Below are 17,259 nucleotides of genomic sequence, written 5' to 3' on the forward strand. Positions count from 1 at the left end.
AGCAGAAATGCTGGGATGTGTATTGGGATGCAGGGTAGCAGAAGTGCTGGGATGTATATTGGTTATGAGGGGTAGCAGAAGTGCTGGGATGTGTATTGGGATGCAGTGTAGCAGACGTGCTGGGATGTGTATTGGGATGGAGCGTAGCAGATGTGATGGGATGTGTGATGGGATGTGTATTGGGATGCAGAGTAACAGAAGTGCTGGGATGTGTATTGGGATGTGGAGTAGCAGAAGTGCTGGGATGTGTATTGGGATGCAGGGTAGCAGAAGTGATGGGATGTGTATTGGGATGCAGAGTAACAGAAGTGCTGGGATGTGTATTGGGATGTGGGCTAGCAGAAGTGCTGGGATGTGTATTGGGATAGAGGGTAGCAGAAGTGCTGGGATGTGTATTGGGATGAGATGTAGCAGACGTGCTGGGATGTGTACTGGGATGCAGTGTAGCAGATGTGCTGGGATATGTATTGGGATGAGGGGTAGCAGAAGTGCTGGGATGTGTATTGGGATGACATATAGCAGAAGTGCTGGGATGTGCATTGGGATGAGGGGTAGCAGAGGTGCAGGGATGTGTATTGGAATGCGGAGTAGCAGAAGTGATGTGATGTGTATTGGGATGCAGAGTAGCAGAAGTGTTGGGATGTATATTGGGATGAGGGGTAGAAGAAGTGCTGCAAAGTGTATTGGAATTCGGGGTAGCAGAGGTGCAGGGGTGTGTATTGAGATGCAGGTTAGCAGAAGTGATGGGATGTGTATTGGGATGCATGGTAGCGAAAGTGATGGGATGTGTATTTGGATACGGGGTAGCAGAAGTGCTGGGATGTATATTTGGATGAGGGGTAGAAGAAGTGATGGGATGTGTATTGGGATGCAGGGTAGCAAAAGTGATGGGATGTGTATTTGGATACCGGGTAGCAGAAGTGCTGGGATGTATATTGGGATGAGGGGTAGAAGAAGTGCTGGGATGTGTATTGGAATGCGGGGTAGCAGAGGTGCAGGGGTGTGTATTGGGATGCAGGGTAGCAGAAGTGATGGGATGTGTATTGGGAAGCAGGGTAGCAAAAGTGATGGGATGTGTATTTGGATGTGGGGTAGCAGAAGTGCTGGGATGTGTATTGGGATGCAGGGTAGTAGAATTGCAAGGGTGTGTATTGGGATGTGGAGTAGCAGAAGTGCTGGGATGTGTATTGGGATGCAGGGTAGCAGAAGTGATGGGATGTGTATTGGGATGCAGAGTAACAGAAGTGCTGGGAAGTGTATTGGGATGTGGGGTAGCAGAAGTGCTGGGATGTGTATTGGGATGCGCGGTAGCAGAAGTGATGGGATGTATATTGGTTATGTGGGATAGCAGAAGTGCTGGGATGTGTATTGGGATGCAGGGTAGCAGAAGTGTTGGGATGTGTATCGGGATGCAGGGTAGTAGAATTGCAAGGATGTGTATTGGGATGTGGAGTAGCAGAAGTGCTGGGATGTGTATTGGGATGCAGGGTAGCAGAAGTGATGGGATGTGTATTGGGATGCAGAGTAACAGAAGTGCTGGGAAGTGTATTGGGATGTGGGGTAGCAGAAGTGCTGGGATGTGTATTGGGATGCGGGGTAGCAGAAGTGATTGGATGTATATTGGTTATGTGGGATAGCAGAAGTGCTGGGATGTGTATTGGGATGCAGGGTAGCAGAAGTGTTGGGATGTGTATCGGGATGCAGGGTAGTAGAAGTGCAGGGATGTGTATTGGAATGCGGAGTAGCAGAAGTGCTGCGATGTGTATTGGGATGCAGGGTAGCAAAAGTGATGGTATGTGTATTTGGATACGGGGTAGCAGAAGTGCTGGGATGTATATTGGGATGTGGGGTAGCAGAAGTTCTGGGATGTGTATTGGGATGCAGGGTAGCAGAATAGCTGGGATGTGTATTGGGATGCGGGGTAGCAGAATAGCTGGGATGTGTATCGGGATGCAGGGTAGCAGAAGTGATGGGATGTGTATTGGGATGCAGAGTAACAGAAGTGCTGGGATGTGTATTGGGATGTGGGGTAGCAGAAGTGCTGGGATGTGTATTGGGATGCGGGGTAGCAGAAGTGCTGGGGTTTGTATTGGTTATGAGGGGTAGCAGAAGTGCTGGGATGTGTAGTGGGATGCAGTGTAGCAGACGTGCTGGGATGTGTATTGGGATGAGGGGTTGCAGAAGTGCTGGGATGTGTATTGGGATGCGTGGTAGCAGAAGTGCTGGGATGTATATTGGTTATGTGGGATAGCAGAAGTGCTGGGATGTGTATTGGGATGCAGGGTAGCAGAATTGCTGGGATGTGTATCAGGATGCAGGGTAGTAAAAGTGCAGGGATGTGTATTGGAATGCGGAGTAGCAGAAGTGCTGCAATGTGTATTGGGATGCGGAGTAGCAGAAGTGCTGGGATGTGTATTGGGATGCAGGGTAGCAAAAGTGATGGGATGTGTATTTGGATATGGGATAGCAGAAGTGCTGGGATGTGTATTGGGTTGAGGGGTAGAAGAAGTGCTGCGATGTGTAGTGGAATGCGGAGTAGCAGAGGTGCAGGGGTGTGTATTGGGATGCAGGGTAGCAGAAGTGATGGGATGTGTATTGGGATGCAGGGTAGCAAAAGTGATGGGATGTGTATTTGGATACGGGGTAGCAGAAGTGCCTGAATGTATATTGGGATGAGGGGTAGAAGAGGTGATGGGATGTGTATTGGGATGCAGGGTAGCAGAAGTGATGGGATGTGTATTGGGATGCAGGGTAGCAAAAGTGATGGGATGTTTATTGGATGCAGGGTAGCAGAAGTGCTGGGATGTGTATTGGGATGTGGGGTAACAGAAGTGCTGGGATGTGTATTGAGATGTGGAGAAGCAGAGGTGCTGGATATATATTGGGATGCGGGGTAGCAGAAGTGCTGGGATGTGTATTGGGATGAGGGTTAGCAGAAGTGGTGGTATGTGTATTGGGATGCAGAGTAGCAGAAGTCTTGGGATGTGTATTGGGATGCAGGGTAGCAGATGTGATGGGATGTGTATTGGGATGCAGAGTAACAGAAGTGATGGGATGTGTATTGGGATGTGGGGTAGCAGAAGTGCTGGGATGTGTATTGGGATGCAGAGTAACAGAAGTGCTGGGATGTATATTGGTTATGTGGGATAGCAGAAGTACTGGGATGTGTATTGGGATGCAGGGTAGCAGAAGTGTTGGGATGTGTATCGGGATGCAGGGAAGTAGAAGTGCAGGGATGTGTATTGGAATGCGGAGTAGCAGAAGTGCTGCGATGTGTATTGGGATGCAGGGTAGTAGAGGTGCTCAGATTTATATTGAATGTGGGGTAGCAGTGGTGCCGGGATGTGTATTGGGATGAGGGTTAGCAGAATAGCTGGGATGTGTATTGGGATGCGGGGTAGCAGAATAGCTGGGATGTGTATCGGGATGCAGGGTAGCAGAAGTGATGGGATGTGTATTGGGATGTGGGGTAGCAGAAGTGCTGGGATGTGTATTGGGATGCGGGGTAGCAGAAGTGCTGGGGTTTATATTGATTATGAGGGGTTGCAGAAGTGCTGGGATGTGTATTGGGATGCGTGGTAGCAGAAGTGCTGGGATGTATATTGGTTATGTGGGATAGCAGAAGTGCTGGGATGTGTATTGGGATGCAGGGTAGCAGAATTGCTGGGATGTGTATCAGGATGCAGGGTAGTAGAAGTGCAAGGATGTGTATTGGGATGTGGAGTAGCAGAAGTGCTGGGATATGTATTGGGATATGGGCTAGCAGAAATGCTGGGATGTGTATTGGGATGCAGGATAGCAGAAGTGCTGGGATGTATATTGGTTATGAGGGGTAGCAGAAGTGCTGGGATGTGTATTGGGATGCAGTGTAGCAGAGGTGCTGGGATGTGTATTGGGATGGAGCGTAGCAGATGTGATGGGATGTGTGCTGGGATGTGTATTGGGATGCAGAGTAACAGAAGTGCTGGGATGTGTATTGGGATGTGGAGTAGCAGATGTGCTGGGATGTGTATTGGGATGCAGGGTAGCAGAAGTGATGGGATGTGTATTGGGATGCAGAGTAACAGAAGTGCTGGGATGTGTATTGGGATGCAGGGTAGCAGAAGTGCTGGGATGTGTATTGGGATGTGGGCTAGCAGAAGTGCTGGGATGTGTATTGGGATAGAGGGTAGCAGAAGTGCTGGGATGTGTATTGGGATGAGATGTAGCAGACGTGCTGGGATGTGTACTGGGATGCAGTGTAGCAGATGTGCTGGGATATGTGATGGGATGTGTATTGGGATGCAGAGTAACAGAAGTGCTGGGATGTGTATTGGGATGTGGAGTAGCAGAAGTGCTGGGATGTGTATTGGGATGCAGGGTAGCAGAAGTGCTGGGATGTGTATTGGGATGTGGGCTAGCAGAAGTGCTGGGATGTGTATTGGGATAGAGGGTAGCAGAAGTGCTGGGATGTGTATAGGGATGAGATGTAGCAGACGTGCTGGGATGTGTACTGGGATGCAGTGTAGCAGATGTGCTGGGATATGTATTGGGATGAGGGGTAGCAGAAGTGCTGGGATGTGTATTGGGATGACAGATAGCAGAAGTGCTGGGATGTGCATTGGGATGAGGGGTAGCAGAAGTGCAGGGATGTGTATTGGAATGCGGAGTAGCAGAAGTGCTGTGATGTGTATTGGGATGCAGAGTAGCAGAAGTGCTGGGATGTATATTGGGATGAGGGGTAGAAGAAGTGCTGCAAAGTGTATTGGAATTCGGGGTAGCAGAGGTGCAGGGGTGTGTATTGAGATGCAGGGTAGCAGAAGTGATGGGATGTGTATTGGGATGCATGGTAGCAAAAGTGATGGGATGTGTATATGGATACCGGGTAGCAGAAGTGCTGGGATGTATATTGGGATGAGGGGTAGAAGAAGTGCTGGGATGTGTATTGGAATGCGGGGTAGCAGAGGTGCAGGGGTGTGTATTGAGATGCAGGGTAGCAGAAGTGATGGGATGTGTATTGGGAAGCAGGGTAGCAAAAGTGATGGGATGTGTATTTGGATACGGGGTAGCAGACGTGCTGGGATGTTTATTGGGATAAGGGGTAGCAGAAGTGCTGGGATGTGTATTGGGATGACGGATAGCAGAAGTGCTGGGATGTGTATTGGAATGCGGAGTAGCAGAAGTGCTACGATGTGTATTGGGATGTGGGGTAGCAGAAGTGCTGGGATGTGTATTGGAATGCGGAGTAGCAGAAGTGCTACGATGTGTATTGGGATGTGGGGTAGCAGAAGTGCTGGGATGTGTATTGGGATGCAGGGTAGCAGAAGTGATGGGATGTGTATTGGGATGCAGGGTAGCAAAAGTGCTAGGATGTGTATTTGGATACGGGGTAGCAGAAGTGGTGGGATGTGTATTGGAATGCAGTGTAGCAGAAGTGCTGGGATGTATATTGGGATGCAGGGTAGCAGAAGTGCTGGGATGTGTATTGGGATGAGGGTTAGCAGAAGTGCTGGGATGTTTATTGGGATAAGGGGTAGCAGAAGTGCTGGGATGTGTATTGGGATGACGGATAGCAGAAGTGCTGGGATGTGCATTGGGATGAGGGGTAGCAGAAGTGCTGGGATGTGTATTGGGTTGTGGGGTAGCAGAAGTGCTAGGATGTGTATTTGGATACGGGGTAGCAGAAGTGGTGGGATGTGTATTGGAATGCAGTGTAGCAGAAGTGCTGGGATGTATATTGGGATGCAGGGTAGCAGAAGTGCTGGGATGTGTATTGGGATGAGGGTTAGCAGAAGTGCTGGGATGTTTATTGGGATAAGGGGTAGCAGAAGTGCTGGGATGTGTATTGGGATGACAGATAGCAGAAGTGCTGGGATGTGCATTGGGATGAGGGGTAGCAGAAGTGCTGGGATGTGTATTGGGTTGTGGGGTAGCAGAAGTGCTGGGATGTGTATTGGGATGCAGGGTAGCAGAAGTGCTGGGATGTGATCGGGATGTAGGGTAGTAGAAGTGCTGGGATGTGTCTTTGGATACGGGGTAGCAGAAGTGGTGGGATGTGTATTGGAATGCAGTGTAGCAGAAGTGCTGGGATGTATATTGGGATGCAGGGTAGCAGAAGTGCTGGGATGTGTATTGGGATGCAGTGTAGCAGACGTGCTGGGATGTTTATTGGGATAAGGGGTAGCAGAAGTGCTGGGATGTGTATTGGGATGACGGATAGCAGAAGTGCTGGGATGTGCATTGGGATGAGGGGTAGCAGAAGTGCTGGGATGTGTATTGGGTTGTGGGGTAGCAGAAGTGCTTGGATGTGTATTGGGATGCAGGGTAGCAGAAGTGCTGGGATGTGATCGGGATGTAGGGTAGTAGAAGTGCTGGGATGTGTATGGAATGCAGAGTAGCAGAAGTGCTACGATGTGTATTGGGATGTGGGGTAGCAGAAGTGCTGGGATGTGTATTGGGATGCAGGGTAGCAGAAGTGATGGGATGTGTATTGGGATGCAGGGTAGCAAAAGTGCTAGGATGTGTATTTGGATACGGGGTAGCAGAAGTGGTGGGATGTGTATTGGAATGCAGTGTAGCAGAAGTGCTGGGATGTATATTGGGATGCAGGGTAGCAGAAGTGCTGGGATGTGTATTGGGATGAGGGTTGGCAGAAGTGCTGGGATGTGTATTGGGATGTGGGGTAGCAGAAGTGCTGGGATGTGTATTGGGATGGAGGGTAGCAAAAGTGATGGGATGTATATTGGGATGAGGGGTAGCAGAAGTGCTGGGATGCATATTGCGATGCGGGGTAGCAGACATGCTGCGATGTGCATTGGGATGACGGAGAGCAGACGTGCTGGGATATGCATTGGGATGAGGGGTAGCAGAAGTGCTGGGATGTGTATTGGGATGTGGGGTAGCAGAAGTGCTGGGATATGTATTGGGATGCAGGGTTGCAGAAGTGCTGGGATGTGTATCGGGATGCAGGGTGGTAGAAGTGCAGGGATGTTTATTGGGATGCGGAGTAGCAGAAGTGCTGCAATGTGTATTGGGATGCGGAGTAGCAGAAGTGCTGGGATGTGTATTGGGATGCAGGGTTGCAGAAGTGCTGGGATGTGTAATGGGATGCAGGGTAGCAGAAGTGCTGGGATGTTTATTGGATGCAGGGTGTCAGAAGTGCTGGGATGTGTATTGGGATGTGGGGTAACAGGAGTGCTGGGATGTGTATTGAGATGTGGAGAAGCAGAGGTGCTGGGATATATATTGGGATGTGGGGTAGCAGAAGTGCTGGGATGTGTATTGGGATGAGGGTTAGCAGAAGTGGTGGGATGTGTATTGGGATGCAGTGTAGCAGAAGTGCTGGGATGTATATTGGGAGGCGGGGTAGCAGAAGCGCTGGGATGTATTGGGATGAGGGTTAGCAGAAGTGCTGGGATGTGTATTGGGATGTGGGGTAGCAGAAGTGCTGGGATGTGTATTGGGATGCAGGGTAGTAGAAGTGCAAGGATGTGTATTGGGATGTGGAGTAGCAGGTGTGCTGGGATGTGTATCGGGATGCGATGTAGCAGAAGTGCTGGGATGTGTATTGGGATGCAGGGTAGCAGAAGTGATGGGATGTGTATTGGGATGCAGGGTAGCAAAAGTGCTAGGATGTGTATTTGGATACGGGGTAGCAGAAGTGGTGGGATGTGTATTGGGATGCAGTGTAGCAGAAGTGCTGGGATGTGAATTGGGATGCAGAGAAGCAGAAGTGTTGGGATGTGTATTGGGATGTGGGGTAGTAGAAGTGCAAGGATGTGCATTGGGATGTGGAGTAGCAGAAGTGCTGGGATGTGTATTGGGATGCGGGGTAGCAGAAGAGCTGGGATGTGTATTGGGAATGCGGGGTAGCAGAGGTGCAGGGATGTGTATTGGGATGTGGGGTAGCAGAAGTGCTGGCATATGTAATGGGATGTGGGGTAGCAGAAGTGCTGGCATGTGTATTGGGATGTGGGCTAGCAGAAGTGCTGGGATGTGTATTGGGATAGAGGGTAGCAGAAGTGCTGGGATGTGTATTGGGATGAGATGTAGCAGACGTGCTGGGATGTGCACTGGGATGCAGTGTAGCAGATGTGCTGGGATATGTATTGGGATGAGGGGTAGCAGAAGTGCTGGGATGTGTATTGGGATGACAGATAGCAGAAGTGCTGGGATGTGTATTGGGATGTAGGGTAGCAGAAGTGCAGGGATGTGTATTGGGAGGAGGGGTAGCAGAAGTGCTGGGATGTGTATTGTGGTGCGGGGTAGCAGAAGTGCTGGGATGTATATTGGGATGAGGGGTAGCAGAGGTGCAGTGGTGTGTAATGGGATGTGGGGTAGCAGAAGTGCTGGGGTGTGTATTGGGATGCAGGGTAGCAGAAGTGTTGGGATGTGTATTGGGATGTGGGGTAGCAGAAGTGCTGGGATGTATATTGGTTATGAGGGGTAGCAGAAGTGCTGGGATGTGTATTGGAATGGAGGGTAGCAGAAGTGCTGGGATGTGTATTGGGATGCAGGGTAGCGTTCGGGATGGACAGGGAGAACAGGGGCAGGTGTATGGTGGACCCTGAGGGATAGAATGAGCCTTGATTGGAACGATCAGTTAACTGCTGAACCCATATGCATGCATACTTACAACTTGCCAATCCCATACTCTCACCCAGAATGATTTGTCTCAAACATTGTTTGTCAAGTGTTGGCAATAAAAGGATTTTAGTAATAGGTTTTATTATACAGATATGGTTATGCAGATAACAATAATCACATATCATGGTAGTAACAATACTTTTGGGCACTGGGTCGTGTGGTTACCACCTCTGGCCCGTGCCCGCCTTCTCTTGTCCCACGACTTGTTGTGGGCACCGTACAGTGCCCTGTACTTCTTTTCCTTTGTTCTTCTCCCTTTTTTGTAGGGTGGGAGGGTTTTGTGGTAAAGAAGCAAATGTTTGGAAGGCACTGAGAAAACAGCGCACCTCTAGTTTGTTTGGGTCCTCGGTCAGGGTCCACAAACTGTTTGTGTTTTCTCAGAGCAAGCTGCTCTGAATGTATAAGACCCAGGGAGGCCCTGGGTCTTTGATATGCGTAGTAGTGGGGGCTGTTATGTTTCAGCCCCCGGACAGATAGCCAACTCTCTGGTCCCCTGGGGGGGCAGGTCTTTGAACCTGAGCCCTGCCTGCCTGTTGGTTTCCTTAGGTGCTTAGCACCTTGCTGCATGGTGGAAGGGTGAGGTGATTGCTCACACCTCACCCTTCCTCAGCATTGTGTTGCACAGACTGGGTGTCTCCCAGCTTGGGGGAAGGAGATGGGCAGACAATGAGGGAAGGCTGTGGTGCCCCTCTCCAGGCCTGCTGATGGTAACAGCAGTTACCCTGCCTCGCTTTGGGCGGCCCTTCAGCATTGCCCATAACTGCTGAACCCATATGCATGCATACTTACAATTTGCCGATCCCATACCCTCACCCAGAATGATTTGTCTCACACATTGTTTGTCAAGTGTTGGCAATGAAAGGCCGTAGGTTTTATTGTACTGATATGGTTATGCAGATAACAATAATCACATATCATGATAGTAACAATACTTTTGGGCACCGGATCTTGGGGTTACCCCCTCTGGCCTGTGCCGCCACACGTGGGCAGGTTGACGACTGACCACGTTCCCCCCAAAAGTATCTCCTATTGGCAACCCCTAGAGGCGAGAGTTGCTGTTATTTCTCTGAAGAAATGTTCCATGCCCTTGTTTGATAGGTGGGCGCCGTCTTTGTGAAAAAGGTCAGGGTCACCCAGTGTAATAGCTGGATGCTTTATGAAGCCAAGTCCTCTTGCTGGGCAAAAGTTTTCTAGCCCCCTGTTGATATTACGTCTAGCAATGTTTATAGATTTGTAGCAGTTGGCCCCTTGCCATTTCTTTCTGGGTAGTATGGCCGAGAAATATATTTCCGTTCCTTTCCAATTGTGTGAGATGCCTGCTAGGGAGGAGCACATGTCCTCAAGTAAATTTCTCCTTCCAAAGGATACTAGGTCATTGCCCCGTAGGTGTATGACCAGAAATTCTGGCGGGTCTCTGTATGCGACCAGCTCTGCTAATGTTTCCTGGATTTCTGCCCATCGTAGGCCTTGGTATCCCCACCATGATGAAATGGTGTTTTTGAACGGTGGCCCATCTTTGGTCTCCTCTGCCCATCGGCCCATCCTAAAGATAAATGAGTGGCCGATTATCCATGCTGATTGGAGGGTGGTTCTCTCTTCGCCTGGTGTTTCAGTATGAAGTGAGGGAGAAAGAAAGAGTGAGGGTGGCTGGCTATATTAGCTGTGGTCTGATGTATCTTTTGTAACAATCTGATTTCCAACCCCCTATGTTTTTTAGTTGTTGGGGAGCTAACCCTCCTTGCCATGCTGAGGTGGCAGCACCTATTCTGAAGGAGTGGGTGCCAAAACCCTTGGGATCCCACTCTGCATTATTGATTGCTTTCATCAGCACCCCTTTGAATTGGTAGCGGCTTAGTGCCGAGGCATCCTTGTGAATCAAAAACCTCCCCCCAACTTTGGGTCTTTGTGCGTAGTAGAGTTTGGTAATACATATCGTGCAGTTTACTGCCTCCTCAATGCAATAAATGTTGATGGTTCTTTTGGCCCCAGTTTTTGATTGTTGGATTTCTATGCTGACGCTTTCCTGTCTGGCCGTGACTTCCATGACGCCCAGCCCATTGGTGGCCGGTGCTGGAGGCAATGAGTTCTCCCACACGGAAGGCCCCGAAGTATGCCAGGAAGAAAGCTTTTCTGAACAATAAGATCTCGTATGGGTGCCAGCATATAGCTTCTAGCGGGTTTGTAATTTGTACCAGTTTGTTGAAATCAGGGGGGTGGCGGGTGTCTACCTGGGGGCCCTCTATTCTGCCCCAACCTTTCAATGCGTAAGAAATGAGGGCACTTTGGGTGGTGTCTGAATCACTCAGTATTTTTGAGAAATACGAGATTGCGACTAGGTGTCTTTTAGCCCAATCTCTCTTAAAGCATTGGTCATGTGCCCATTTTAAAAATATTTCTTTGTCTTTAATCGTTATTAATTCTACATGTTTTATGCCTGTGGCTTTAAAAACTGTTTGCAAGCATTTACTGTATTGCGTTGCCGTGGTGCTTGCCAGTGCTTTCCCTGCCATCTCTGTGAGGAAGCCTGGGGAGTTGTTGGCTCCCATCTGTGAGGTGCCTGGTTCTTGTTGGACATCCCGGCCTTGGCTCTCTGGCACTGGCGTTGATGCCGTTATTTTATTGGCACCCGATTTTGAGGTGTCTGGTTCTTGTTGGGCATCCCGGCCTGGGCTCCCTGGCGCTGGCGTTGATGCCGTTATTTTATTGGGACCCGTTTTTGAGGTGCCTGGTTCTTGTTGGGTATCCCGGCCTGGGCTCTCTGGTGCTGGTGTTGATGTCATTATTTTTGATTTCCCATTATTTCTCAGCATTCCGCCGGTATTGGCGTCATCTGTTCCTGGGCGTGCAGCGCTAGCTCCCAGAATCTTGGCCACTGAAAGCGAGATAAAGCATCTGCAATGTTATTATCTGCGCCAGCGATGTGCTTTGCTTTGACCACAATGTTTTCATGTAATGTGACTGCTGTGATGGCTTGTAGGATTTTTAGCACTAATGGGCATTTGGTAGACCTTCTGTTCATGGAGCCTACTACTGCCATGTTGTTGCACCAGACCAAGAGTTCCGTGTTAGCAAGCTGCCTGCCCCATATGTGTAATGTTAGCCAGATGGGGAATATTTCTAGGAGGGTGATGTTTTTGTCCACCCTGCCTGTTGCCATGAGTTGGGCCAATGTCCTGCCACCCACTCTGAGTCTAGTATGGCTCCAAACCCCTTGCTCCCGGCTGCATTGGTAAAAAGGACCCTTTTTGTCAAAGGCTTTCGCCAAAGTGAGGTCCCGTTGAAATTTTTGAGGAAATTCCCCTAAATTTCCAGATGTTGTTTCACCTCTGCGCCTAGTCGGATGTGTAGGTGGGGTATGGTAAATGGTTTGATTTTTAGTTGCAAACTTCTGGAAAATACCCTCTCTTGAGGGATTATTCTAGCAGCGAACTTCAGACTGCCTGCTAAAGATTGAATTTCTTTAACTGTGCCCTTGTCTTTTGTTGTCAGGGTTTGTATTTTCTCCAAGAGTTCTGCAATATTTGTTTTCGGGATCCCGTATAGTCCTTGTGCCGAGTCAATTTCATTGCCAAGGAAAATTATGTTGGTGGCTGGTTTGGTCATTTTTTCTTTTGCTAGAGGTATGCCCCAGTGTGCTGCCATTCCTTCACCAAGACCCCGTTGCATTCTTCTGTGTTTGCTGGGACATTTCCATAAAATCATCTAGGTAGCGTACTACTTTGGTCCCTGGTCCCTGGTTTTGGAAAGCCCATTGAAAAAAGGAACTGAATTGCTCGAATAGGGCGCAGGATACTGTGCATCCCATTGGGGGGCATCTGTCTACATAGAATCTGTTGTTAAAAGTAAAACCTAACCATTGCTGGGAATCTGGGTGAACTGGTAAAAGTCTGAAAGCGGATTCGATGTCTAGTTTGGCCATCAGGGCGTTCCTGCCACATTCCTGTATGAGTCTTACTGCCTCTTTGAATTGTGTGTAGGATACTGCGGATTCTGTGTGTGGAATGCCGTCATTCAGTGATTAGCCTTTGGGGTAGGATAGATGATAGATTAGCCTCATTTTCCCTGGTTCTTTTTTGGGGACCAGACCTAGTGGTGATATTATATAATCCTTGAGGGGCATATGGTCCCAGGGTCCTGCAATCCTGCCTAAAAGCAGTTCTTTCTTGATTTTAGTCTCCACTATTTGGGGGTTGTCCCTGCCCGACTTTAGGTTGTGCCCTTAAAGGGGATGATAAAGCCCTTGGTAGTGTGGTAGAGTGGTAGTGTTGTGGCTGGTGCCGCAGTTGTTTGGAGTGTTGCTGGTGTGGGGGAGGTCACCACCATGGTAGGTTCTAAGGGTATGTTGTGGTTCGTGGGCCCCTGTTCTTCTGTTTGGGTTAATTGTTTCTCCCTCATTTCCCGTGATAAATGCTGTATTTCTGACATGTTTTCGCAAAATTTCGCCAGATTTTTATTACCTTTTCTGGGGCCATCTATCACTTTCTGTCTCTTTGATGGTGTAGCGACGTCATCTTGGATGGGTGGCATGGTTAGGCCTTCCTCTGGCAGGCCGTACATATTCTCCCTCACCCATGCCCAACCGTAGTGTTCAGCTGCCTCTATGGCTGCCAGTAGGTGGGGAGATTTGGGTTTTTGTGCTGGTGTGCTGGAATCCCGTGATTTTCGTTTGGGACCCATGCTTTCTTTCAACCTGTTTCGATTGGAAAGGAGGTATATTTAAAAAAGGGGAGTGCGTTTCTGCCCCAGTAAGTTTTTAACAATGTGTCAGCAGACTCTGCACAGATGTCTACATTTGGGCTCCCTGTTACTGCTTGATTGTACCAAAAAGGAAGGGACACCCGGATCTGAACCGGGGACCTCTTGATCTGTAGTCCAATGCTCTACCACTGAGCTATATCCCTGTGCAATATTATGTAAATTTATATTATTAATGCGGAAAGTTGGGGTTTCCCGTGCTGGGAAAATGTCTAATGTTGTCGAAAATTAATTCGTTTTAGTTTTGCAGAAATGCATATAGTGGATTTCTGTGTGTGGCTTATTGTCTCTTTGTGCCGGTTGAAAGTAATGTATGTATCTGCCAGCAAAACCTTGTACTACAGTTCTTTAGCCTTAAAATAATGATTTCACGGGATGTGTTTCCCCCGCGGTTATTGTGTTTGCTTTTTTCAAGAATTCTATGCAAATAGTCGGACAGTGCGTGTCAAGCTTATGCCGGGTGAGCAGCTGACTGCGGATGTTTACTTTCGCCTACTCGCATAGGAAAACAAAGTTTGTATTGCGCTGTTCGGCGCCCTGCATGGCGGTTTACCTTGAAATAGGAAGCCTCCTCCTGAAGCCACCCTCTACGCCGGCCGCACTGCAGGCTGTCCTCCGCTCGCTCAGGTAATCTGGATTCTTGCTTTCTTCACGATTCTTCCTGGGAGATTTTGTTTGTTTATTCAGTGTTCGCCGCTCGCTCGTGGTGTCGAGTTGAACAGTGCAATGTTCAAAGGGAATCAAAAGACGCCGCGAAATGCAACGAACTTTAAGAGTTTGGGCTAAAAAAGCAAAGGTTTGGAAGGCACTGAGCAAACAGTGCACCTCCAGTGTGTTTGGGTCCCCGGTCAGGGTCCACAAAGTGTTTGTGTTTTCTCAGAGCAAGCCGCTCTGTATTTATAAGACACAGAGAGGCCCTGGGTCTTTGATATGCGTAGTAGTGGGGGCTGTTATGTTTCAGCCCCCGGCCAAATAGCCGACTATCTGGCCCCCTGGGGGGGGCAGGTCTTTGAACCTGAGCCCTGCCTGCCTGTTGATTTCCTTAGGTGCTTAGCACCTTGCTGCATGGAGGAAGGGTGAGGTGATTGCTCACACCTCACCCTTCCTCAGCATTGTGTTACACAGACTGTGTGTCTCCCAGCTTGGGGGAAGGAGAGGGGCAGACAAAGAGGGGAGGCTGTGGTGCTCCTCTCCAGGCCTGCTGATGGTAACAGCAGTTACCCTGCCTTGCTTTGGGCGGCCCTCAGCATTGCCCAAAATGTTCTTTGAAGAGTTGGGTCTTTGTGTCCCTCCGGAAGTGTCGGATGCAGGGGGCAGATCTTGTCTTTAGCCACAAAGAATAACTGGAACCTGATATTATACTGTACAATAAAGTCGCACGTCTGCTGAGAAAATGACTTGAATTATAACAAAATACCACTATTCATTCCCTGCGTTAAGAGAACCCTAATTGGCTGGGCGTGCTTCCCTCGCTGCTAACATCCCACAACTAATTCTCCTGCAGTCCGAATATAATATATATTCCTGCACGGATGCTTTATTTACAGAGAATGAGATCTGATCACGCGTGTTGCACCACTGAGGCCAGCGAGGAGAGGAAGGGCAACCTGGCCTTATGTTCACCTTGGTGACTTGCTACAAATCCCACATGCCTGCACACCAAGGTTAATGCATGAAACCTTTTAAGGAAGCCATAATGAAACGTGAAGGTCAGAGCCGAGGCAGGAGGCCAGGCAGGAACTGCCGCAGTAGGATTCATCGCCGGGGAAGCTACAGCCCACCGCAGGCAACGTTTACCATTAGGAGTCCTTCTCCCAGTTCCGTACAGCGGTAAAAACCTATCTTTTTAAATAGGCCAGATGGATTCTGGTCACAGTCATTTAGCAAGTGTCCCGGACCTGGTACCTGCCAAGATGAACCTGCCTACACGCTCTTCCGGAAGAAAGTAAAAACCTCACTGTCCAACAAATATCTGTAATTAAGCCTTGGCTGCGCTACGTACTCTGAACCTGACCCGTGATCTTCGATGCATTGTAACTACAGTACTGTTTATAATTCATGATCTGGGATACCATGTAACACCATACTGTCTCCATCTAATATGTACTTTTAGCGCAGTGATAACTCCGGGTCTGGGCGCTACCAACAAATTGAATAAATAAAAACAAATAAATAATAAATAATTTGTACATATAACATCTGGGCCTAGATATAATTTGGTTATCAGACTCTCCATCAAGCAACCAGTCATAAGATCGACGTGCTCTGTGGATTTCGGGGCTGCCATCCCCAGGGCACCATGCCTTCCACGATGTCTGAAGTTTCTGGAATGAGTGTTCACGATTGCTGTTCCAAAAGGGTGGGGAGAAGTCAGGGAGGACGGAGGGATGGAGGCATGGTAGCTGTGATGTACTATGTGCAAAGCAGCTGTGTAGCATTCACGCAATGCCATTAGCTAATTGGGCCCCCCATGCAAATGTGAGCTGAGGGGCGGGGCTTCCGCACATAACTTTTTTTTAGTCCGACAGGGGAAAGGAACCCCTCTTAACACCAGCGGCTTTAAAGTGTTACTATGTTTGTGCAGAAACATTTATTTGCACAAACGCAGCAAAACTTTAAAGCTACTAGATTCAAGAAATACGTCCCGCAACACTCTGCCTAACAAAAATCAAATGCACGCATCAGCTCCTTCCCCACAGCTGCGAGCGAACGCAACGTTATACCATACCTATACATATCAAAATGAAAAACCCAGAGATCTACGTCACCAGAATGCCCCGCCCACATGTTTGCAAGGCCACGCCCACATGTTCAAAAGGCCACGCCCACATGCTTTTTACCTTCATGTTATATATGAAATATGATACAAAGCTTGTGTTCACTGCACAAATGAAATTGAACAAGGTAAGGTATTTTTTCCTGAGTTTATCTTTCCAAATCCATTTCGTTTACTCATTTTAGCTGTGCACCGGGGGACTTGTGAAATGGTTTACCATAGGGAAGAAAGCACTACTGTGTTATTTTATCAATGGACATTATATCATGGGAAGCAGCAGCAGCAAAGGTTGAAAGTTTTTTTTTCCCGCTGACCTGGGCCAAAACGATTGTTGGAAAAGAGGAGTAAGCAATCATATTGTCACAATTGCGTTTTTCCAAAGGAAAGAGGGTGGGAGTTAGGCCCCAGAGCCCAGACAAGTACATTTCCTTGAACCGTTCCCAGAAGTGACCGACTGTGTATGTATGTGTGTGTGTACATCTGTGCATGTGTATCAGATCTGGGTGCATGCCAGAGGTGGTGGTGTGTGTGCTGTGTGACAAGCTGCTCCCCCAACGGGTGCAGGACTGTGTCCCGTTGGGTGGGGCTGCTCTCCGCTCCACTGGTACTAGGGGAATCCCATCCTTTGAAAAGGAAACCCAGAGCAGTGTGACAAGCATTGGTTCCCCTCGAGGATCTCACAACTGTCCTCGCACTGGATGTATGCAGTACTGCAGCTTGTCAGCAGATGGCAGTACTCTTAAAACCCAGAGACTCCACGCTCTTCCCCTGAAAACCGGAAAAGAGAGTAAACTCCCAGAGTCTTCGGTTAAACCCAGAGGTTAGGCAGGTATGCGTTATATGATCGTTCACATCCGAGGGGACGGGCCTGATGTGCACGAGAAGCAAGGGAAGCTTTTTCTGAAAATAGCAGTGTGAAAGGTTGTTGCGTGTTAGCTCATTATGTATGTATGCATGTGTGCAAGGAGTATGCATGTAATGTATGAGTGAATGAGTGGGTGTGTGTGAATGGGTGTATGATATGTGGGAGGCTGGGTCTGCAAGTATACGAGTGTATGGTGAATGGGATATTTAACTGAGTGAGTGAATGTGTAATTGTGTAT

At 48.7% G+C, this 17,259-nt stretch overlaps 1 long non-coding RNA gene and 1 other non-coding gene across 2 annotated transcripts in view; both read right to left on the reverse strand.

Moving 5' to 3' along the window:
* The window catches only part of LOC138581977 (uncharacterized), a 1,316,379-nt gene that overhangs the window by 314,893 nt on the left and 984,227 nt on the right, over window positions 1–17,259 (reverse strand). The window lies entirely within an intron of this gene.
* Window positions 13,455–13,526, reverse strand: TRNAC-ACA (transfer RNA cysteine (anticodon ACA)). The gene has a single exon. It is a non-coding gene; the product is annotated as a tRNA-Cys (tRNA).

Source organism: Ambystoma mexicanum, chromosome 3q (assembly GCF_040938575.1).
Source record: "Ambystoma mexicanum isolate Mex_15411 chromosome 3q, UKY_AmexF1_1, whole genome shotgun sequence".
Taxonomy (NCBI): domain Eukaryota; kingdom Metazoa; phylum Chordata; class Amphibia; order Caudata; family Ambystomatidae; genus Ambystoma; species Ambystoma mexicanum.